Raw genomic sequence first — 8291 nt, 5'->3', positions numbered from 1 at the left:
GTTGCGTTTCAAGAGATCCGATCACACCGAGTTATACACTCCGGGAGGCACGAATCAACCTTTAAAGACAACTCTCTTGCGTGATTCTATAGTATTATGAGATCTTTCCTTAATTTAATTTTTAATCTCTTGTACAGTATTTATTTTATTATTATTATTATTTCGGATCAATATGGTCTAGTATCAACAATAATTTTTCAATCAATTATTTATTTAACAATTATTTATTTAATTGTTAATTTTCATATTGATATTATTTTATTTCAATAAGAACTTTGTGCACCATCCAAAATTATTTCCAACAGGTTGTATATTGCTTTTTTGTGTATATAGCACTTGGAGAAAAAGACAAAAGTAATATTGTTAAATCAATATATTTTCAAAAGATTATGACTTTAAAAAAAAAATTAAACAAGTCAAAAACACTAAAAATCAGCACAAATTATTTTTAAAATCGTTTAAAATACGTCATAGTAGACACCCAAAGAAAGCCTAAAAGATTAAAATAAACTCATTACCTAAGATGCGGATAACAAATAATAATTATACGAATACAGTTACAGATATATGAAAATAATATCCGCATTTTACGAATAAAGTTAATATTATAAATATCCTATTCACATCCGTATGTACAGTACTCCTGACAAGAGGCGGGATCCAACTCTCTGGATATGTCAAGTGCAAAACTGTAGATCTTAGAGATATTTTCAGGATCCTGTGTAAGAATAAGTGAGAAAAGATACGTGAATAGTTTATTTCTTTTTTAAACTTCAGAGATAAATATGTCTTGATATCAACTTAAGACTTTGTTAGACTAATGGGGGTAAAGAAAGAGGAGTACCTGACATATTTTAAGATTGTCGGCAATATGCGATTCATATGTTAAGATTGTCAACTCTTCTCCTTTCTCTTAAAAAAAAATATACTTTATTTTTTTTATTATCAAATAACTTTTTTTTTCCTTCTTCTTTTATTTTATTTTATTATTATTATTATTTTTTTTACTTGTTAAAATTTTATAATTTCTTTTTATCTTATATCATATCTGTTATTATAATTTTCGGTATGGTATTGATATATAGCTCACTCCTTTTTGGTGGTCCCGTCATCCGATGGCTGGAAGATAAACAAAGTGAAGAGAATACACCGGGGATTGGCCGGTGTTCTTCCTTCCAATGTTTAAGTAAGTATTTAAGTGTGTATTAAACGCAAATGTTTAAAATTGCTTTTCATACTTGAGGTTCTAGCGTGATTCTTTCTTTAATAATCTCAAGGCGAGATTTGCGGAGAATCCAGGATAACATAAATCTCGAATTTTTAGGGGTGAAGCACGATCTCAGAATATCTGGGACGAGACAGGGCGTGATATCCAGAGTTGCATGTAACGAACTTCAGATCCGTTGTGTTTGCTCCGGACAATACAGTGCCCAAGACCTCTGAATGCCCATCCTCGTTGGCTCACATCGATCAAGTGGGCCTTGGGCACAGATCCCGGCCATATACAGGCCAAAAAGCTTGTAGCTCCAAACATGAGCCGGGCTAAAGTGAAATTATTCTCAACAATATCAATCATTCTTTTATCATTTTTCATCAAAATTATTTACCAAAGAGTCAAAGACTTCCAATATACAGAAAATTTTCGTGATTTAGTCGCCGCGCGTGTCTATGTTTACGGCTAATTTTTTCACTGCATCTAGACACCAAATATCACTTTCTCATTCGACCCACCATCTTTACTGACAAGACAGGATGGTGCATTAACCAGATGTCTTTTGCTGGACTGTACTTGTTGATTTGTAATACTCCTCCAAGTCAGGCCAACATCTTTTTGGCAAATGCTTTTGAGAAGAGAAATAAGACAAAAATAAATAAATAAAATTAAAAAATTAAAAAAAATTATTGATGAGATATAAAGGTATGTTTATTTTGGGTCGGCTCGATAAATTTTGAAACTTAATTGAGGCGATAAGTTTAAGTTATGCCCTTTTTTTATATTTAAATATTACTTAAATTAAATTTATTTTAATATTTATATTATGTTTTTTTATTTAATATGTCAATTATAGTACTTTCTTTTATTTGTAAAATGTATTTTAGAACTTTTTTTATATATAACTTATTAGATATAGAATGACTTACCAATTGATTCAAAGACATGAAATGATAAGATTTTTTTTTAAAAAAAAAAAAAAAATAGAAAAATGAAAATGAGTTATAATTCAAGTTATATCTATCATATTAGGAAGATAACTTATTTTTACTTAAGATGTTCTTATTACAAAATTAAAGTTATACGAATTTATACAAAAATGTCTTGTTTAATATTCGAACATATTATTGTCTTCACGAACAGTTTAAAATTTATTTATTTATTTATATTTTCTCATTTCTCTTAAAAACATTTGCCAAAAAGATGTTGGCCTGACTTGGAGGAGTACAAATCAACAAGTAGAGTCTAGCAAAAGACATCCGGACTTCCTGTCCGGTTAAAGCACCATCCTCTCGTCTCTAGATACAGTGAAAAAATTTACAGTAGATCAATGCTAGCGAGGGGTGTAAGATAGTTCAGTTGCTCGTGAATTCGGTTTGATTTGTTTCGGTTAAACTTAATTTGATCTCGATTTGAATAATAAATAAACCGGTTCAATAAATTTTGAGGCCTAAGGCGAAAGTTTAAGTGAGGTCATTTTTTATATTTAAATATTACTTAAATTAAATTTATTTTAATATTTATATTATTTTTTTTATTTATTTAATATGTCACACTTTCTTCTATTTATAAAATGTATTTAGAAACCTTATATATATATAACTTGTTAGATATATGACTTATCAATTGATTTAAAAACATGAAATAATAAGATTTTTTTATTAAAAAAAATAAAGAGATAAATAAAAATAAGTTATATAAAGATTGATTTGTAATAAAATATAATGTAGAAAAAATTGTTGGACATTGAAGACTTATCGATAGTGTAATTCTATCCAAGGCCGGAGCTACCCCAGGCCTTAGGGGGGCCTCCCCCCTCAAAAAAGTAAAAATTTAATATTACCCCTATTTTTTTATTATTTTTTTTTTTTTTTTAAGTTTTGGCCCCCCCCAAATCCTAAATCCTAGTTCCGCCCTTGATTTTATCTATTATGCAAAATGCAAACAATAAGAATTTATGCACTTTGATGACTTTTTATATTTTTCTAAACATTCAATTCAAATAAAATGTTGGAGAAAAAATTATGTATGTCGGACTAATTTCATGAAAGTAAAAAAATAGGGCTTTTAAAAACAGTAAATAAGTGAGACTTTCAAGGAATTTATGGATTTTTATTCTGAATGTGAATAATGAGACTTTCAATTTATAATTACTTTTACCATGATTGAGGGCCAAAATTCGAAACTATTTATTAAATTTTTACATATTAGAGTCTTAAATTTTGTTTTGAAAATAACCTTTATTGTACAATTATTAAGTGGGACCTTAATTAAAGAGTATTTTATTAACTTTTTACCATATTAGAGCCTTATAATATTTTTTTGAGCCTTAATTTTTTTTTTCTAAAATATATATATATTTATTTTATAATTATTAGTTAGGGGCCGCGACCACCTAAGGCTCGAGCCGCCCATGTGTTTATATGATATAAATTTAAAAGGAGTTTTGAATTTTTTGTGAGTAAAAAGTGAAAAATGTCTTTTGTTAATATCAAAAAATAAGTTTAACCTTTTGAAATAAAAAGAAAAAGAAAAAAGAAAAGAAGAGTGGATCGCCAAATGAGTGTCAATTATTCGTTAAATGATTAAATTTACTCTTTCTTACAAGTTTAAGTTTTTGGGACAAGTAGTGATTTAACATAGTATTAGAGTCCACACATGATGGGGAGTGTTAAAATATTGATTAAATTATTAATTTACCTCTTTTTTTATCCGTTTAAGCTTTTTGGATAAGTTGTAATTTAACATGGTATCAAAGCAGAAGTCCTAAGTGTGAACTCTATTACTTTTGAGACAATTGGTGATTTAATAATGAGCTTGGCTCACTACTTTGCAATGACGCCTATATATGGATCTCTACTCGAGTAATGTTATAAGGAGAACTAGAGTCCTCTTTGTATCCTCCCAAATGTCATATGACTTTAAAATTATCATTAGATCAGACTCTAATAGTGATCATATCAAACTCTAATACGAATATCCCTCGGTTGCCAGGATCGAGGATAAATGTAGTCGATAAGTCTCGAGAGTTGACTGTCCTGGGAACACAAAAAGAATCTATACGGAATGCCCATATCCAGATAGTTCCGAGACCGGATTTCTCGGGACTGCCACGGGGTGATTGGGATGAAATATGCAGGGATTCTTATCTCGATATTATAGCAGAGAATTATGGGGAAAATTTGACCCGTGAATCCTGGAAAGGTGCTGGAAGGTCTCAATCCTAGGTCCTCCGGGATTACTTCTTATCACGCACGATACGGGATGGGAAACTTATTTGAATTCAACGAAGGAACAGTCCTAGCCGAATAGGATTCTCCTTGCTAATAACTCCTAATCCCATTCTATGTGGGATTTAGGAGTGGGCAAATTATCCGATTACTGAAAATACGCCGACCGCCACCGAACCAACTTTGACCGCCTACTACCTACTAATTAATTATAAATTCGAAATTAAAAAATTTTTCGGCTTTTCGTTCCGTCGGTAATCGGTAGAATGGTTTTTTCAGTCGGTTACCGACTTACCCGACTGACCAAGGCTGTTAGTTTTGTTTTGTTTTGTTTTGTTTTTTTATTTTTTATTTTTTATTTTTTCTTATATAGATAAGGCTGTTAGTTTTGTTAAAACTAACAAAACACGCTGTTTTGCTGCTATTGCACTTTTGCCTTTGTCTATAAAAACGACGCCGCTTAAGGGACCTATATATTCATAATTTTCTCTCAAAACCCTCACTTCACTCGAACAGCCCCTCAGCCTCAGACGCCGTCTCCCCTCTCCCGACTCCCAAACCCTAGCCGTCTCCCCTCCACAGTCCCTGCCCCACGTGGCCACGCCTTGACGACTAGATGCGGATCCGTTCACGCCTTCACGGCCCCATGGCCTTACGCCCCTCCGCGCTCGGCTCGTCCTTCTAAGTAGTGAGTTCTGTCTTCTACTTTCGCGAGTCTCGTGTTCCGGAGTCCTGGTGGTGAAATCCCGTGTTCTGTGTTCATTCAACTCGCCCAACGATACAAACTCTGGAGGTTACTCAGGTTAGTTCTAGACTCTAGTTTGTTTGCTTTGTTAGTTTTTTAATTTTTTTTGAATAGCTTTTTGTTCGGTTGAAATTTTTGGTTGGTTTTCATTGAATTCGTTGTTGTTTAACTTGTTTTTCGCAGACTCGCAGTCCGATCTGTTGGTCGGTGGTTGTTTTGATTTGGTTCTAGTGGTCAGTGCAGTGCTCTTTTGGTTTGCTTGAAAAGGCCCATTACCGATTTACCGACTAAGCATTACCGATTTTTCCGTTTTATTCGTATTATCCGACATTTTCGAAATTATTCTTGGTCGGAATAAAGTCGGGTAATTACTCGACTTTACCGACTTTTCCCGGTCGGGGATCGGAAACACCATTTTCGACCCCGACTTACCCGATACCCACCCCTAGTGGGATTAGAGTCCTAATTGAATTCTAATCACCCTCTATATATACATCAAAACTAAATGCTTATAAATAGGTCATTACCCCAGGTATCAAATCTACCTAAATTTTTTCTGTGTTTTCATATTCCATGTATTTTTGTCTACAAAAATTTAACTTAAGCATCAGAATGTGATCTTGTCGGCACACCCAACAAAAAAGAGAGTGCATTCCAAAATAACATGTCATCAAACCAAAAAACTGTACCAACACAACACAACATTTAAAAGCAGCATCATCGTGGATTTGTCCTGTAATGGATGGTCCATGGTCCAATAATTTTATACCCATGTTGGGAACTATGAATAGAGAACAAAAATTATGATTTTTCTTTTTTTTTTTTGTTGGTAGGATTAGTATTCTTATTCCATCCGCCAAACTTCAGGTCACATCAATTTTAGTGAATGGAATATGGATATAAATATTAATGTCCAGTATATAACATTTCTATTAATTTTAATATGATGATCAATTAACGTCAGTTTTAAGATCTATAGCTTAACTTTATAACTTGAAAGTTTAGAACAATGTGCTTAATTTAATAACATAACAATTTGGATGATGTGACACATTATTTTAAATGTATAGAGAATAAATCTTAATTGTTAATTAATGTTTATTTCTACTAATTAATATAAGGTTAACTTTACTATTTTGAGGTGACGACATGACATAGTTTTTTTTTTTTTTTGATAAAATGGTAAGAATTTGATTACTCAATAGAATCATCCCGCTCCGCAAGTACAATATTTTGAATATAGGGAAGGCATTCTGCTATCCAAACCTTATCTAGAATCTGAGAAGTAGCACATCCGGCCAACAGATGGGTTGCCTTATTTGCACCTCGCCTAACATGTGAAACAACGACCGATCGAAAAGTAGGAAAACTGCTCCTGATATCGTCAATAATGTGACCATATGCATGATTGCTTGAGCCTCTCTCCTTCAATGCTGAAGCTACCACCATTGAGTCCCCTTCCAGCATGACCGTCGATCCCCCCATTTCTCTACCAAGACAGATTGCATGCCAAGCCGCTGTGGCCTCCGCCTCTGTAGGATCAACTAAATAGGGGATCATTTTTGCCTTGGCTGCAACTATAGAATGAATTTTGAAGTTAAGCCGGCTGCTTTGCTTAATCTGGGTAAAAATTAGATTTATTTTAAAAAGAACTGGGCAAAAATTAGCTCTGTAGATGTAAATATCTTTATGGTCCTTAATAAAAATTGAAAAATGCTTGGTTTATTACCGCTTTTACTATTATATTTTTAAAAATTTACAAGATAATTCATATTTTAGTAACGGAGAAAGGGTAAGTGTCACATGAAACTTCATAGTAAAAGCTACCTATATATAAAAGCTACAAGTCCATTTACCTCTTATTAATACTTGATTAATCATCAGCCAAAAGAAATATTGACATATAGAGAGAGTTGCGAACATGCATGGTTCACTAAAAATGAAAATCGTAGTAGTACTGCAATCTGCAAACATGAGTTTATTGCTAATATGGCTTCTGCACACGTGTACGTACGTGTGCTCACAAAGCCTTTAACCTTTTATTACATCACATATTATTATATGTTTCCTTCCTCTTGAAGTACTACTTCAAGGGCAGAAGACAACCTTGTAGTTAGTCCTTCCTGGGCACGTGAATGTGCTTGTTGGGTCATCCTGAGGGTAACTATATGCACCGGGGCATTGATCCTTGAAAAATTTAGAAAATTTTGTAGGTCCACAGCTTCCAGAATTACAGCAATATTCATCGGTCTTGAAGGAGCCCTCAACTCATTGGGGCACTGCCCATTGAGATCACTGGTACATCTTATACCACTGGTGCACCCATTAGTCGTGGGGCTAAATTCCATGGCAACATTAAAACCGTCAACAAGAGAGATATCAAAGAAGTCCAAGTTGCTAAATTGGTTTAATGCGTATTCGGCAAGGGTGTTTGGGGGTACACCATAGGCTTGGCATTGGAGGAGCCCGCCACAGTCACCTGTCTGGCAAGTGCCACGGCCAGAACCATCGAAATTGCACCCTGTTCGAGGCCAAATACGAGCCCCTTTAGTGCCAGCATTAACATCAAGGCTCCATGTTTCACCTTGGTAGAGTTGCCTACCACCACCGGGCACAGCCCCCGCCCAAACTATGAAGGGGCAGTTGTTTGTTATGTCAAATCTAGCTGCATGGGCTAGACCGAAGCAGAGAGTGATGAAAAGGGGGAAGAAAATGGATAGGTTTTTGGAGAGACTCATTTTGTGAAGGGAGAGAAACTGTGTAAGCTCTTGTGGTTTGTGCGGGAGATGCGTTGGGGTTTATATAGGGTGATCTTGGAATGGTTATGGCCTTCTGGGAAATTCTATTGGTTATAGTCAGGCTTTTGTTGGAGATTTTGACACACCGTTTTATTATTGGCTAGAGTTGAAGAAAAGTCAAGAAATAAAAAAAAAAAAAAAAAAAAAAAAAAAAAAAGAAAAAAGAAAAAGGAAAACAAAAATAAAGGACGTCTCGTGTTCTGATATTTATTTGGTTTGAGGTTTGAATCAAGTTTAACAAACAATATCTGCATAAAATAATTCTACGTACATTTCTACCTGACATTTGAGAACGATGTGTTTGG

At 33.8% G+C, this 8291-nt stretch overlaps 1 pseudogene; it reads right to left on the bottom strand.

Moving 5' to 3' along the window:
- Positions 1–7276: 7276 nt before the first annotated feature.
- LOC133854870 (thaumatin-like protein) lies at positions 7277–7950 on the bottom strand (annotated as a pseudogene).
- Between the last annotated feature and the right edge of the window lie 341 nt (positions 7951–8291).

Source organism: Alnus glutinosa, chromosome 13 (assembly GCF_958979055.1).
Source record: "Alnus glutinosa chromosome 13, dhAlnGlut1.1, whole genome shotgun sequence".
Classification (NCBI taxonomy): Eukaryota; Viridiplantae; Streptophyta; class Magnoliopsida; order Fagales; family Betulaceae; genus Alnus; species Alnus glutinosa.
This window is presented reverse-complemented; position numbering and strand designations above follow the sequence as displayed.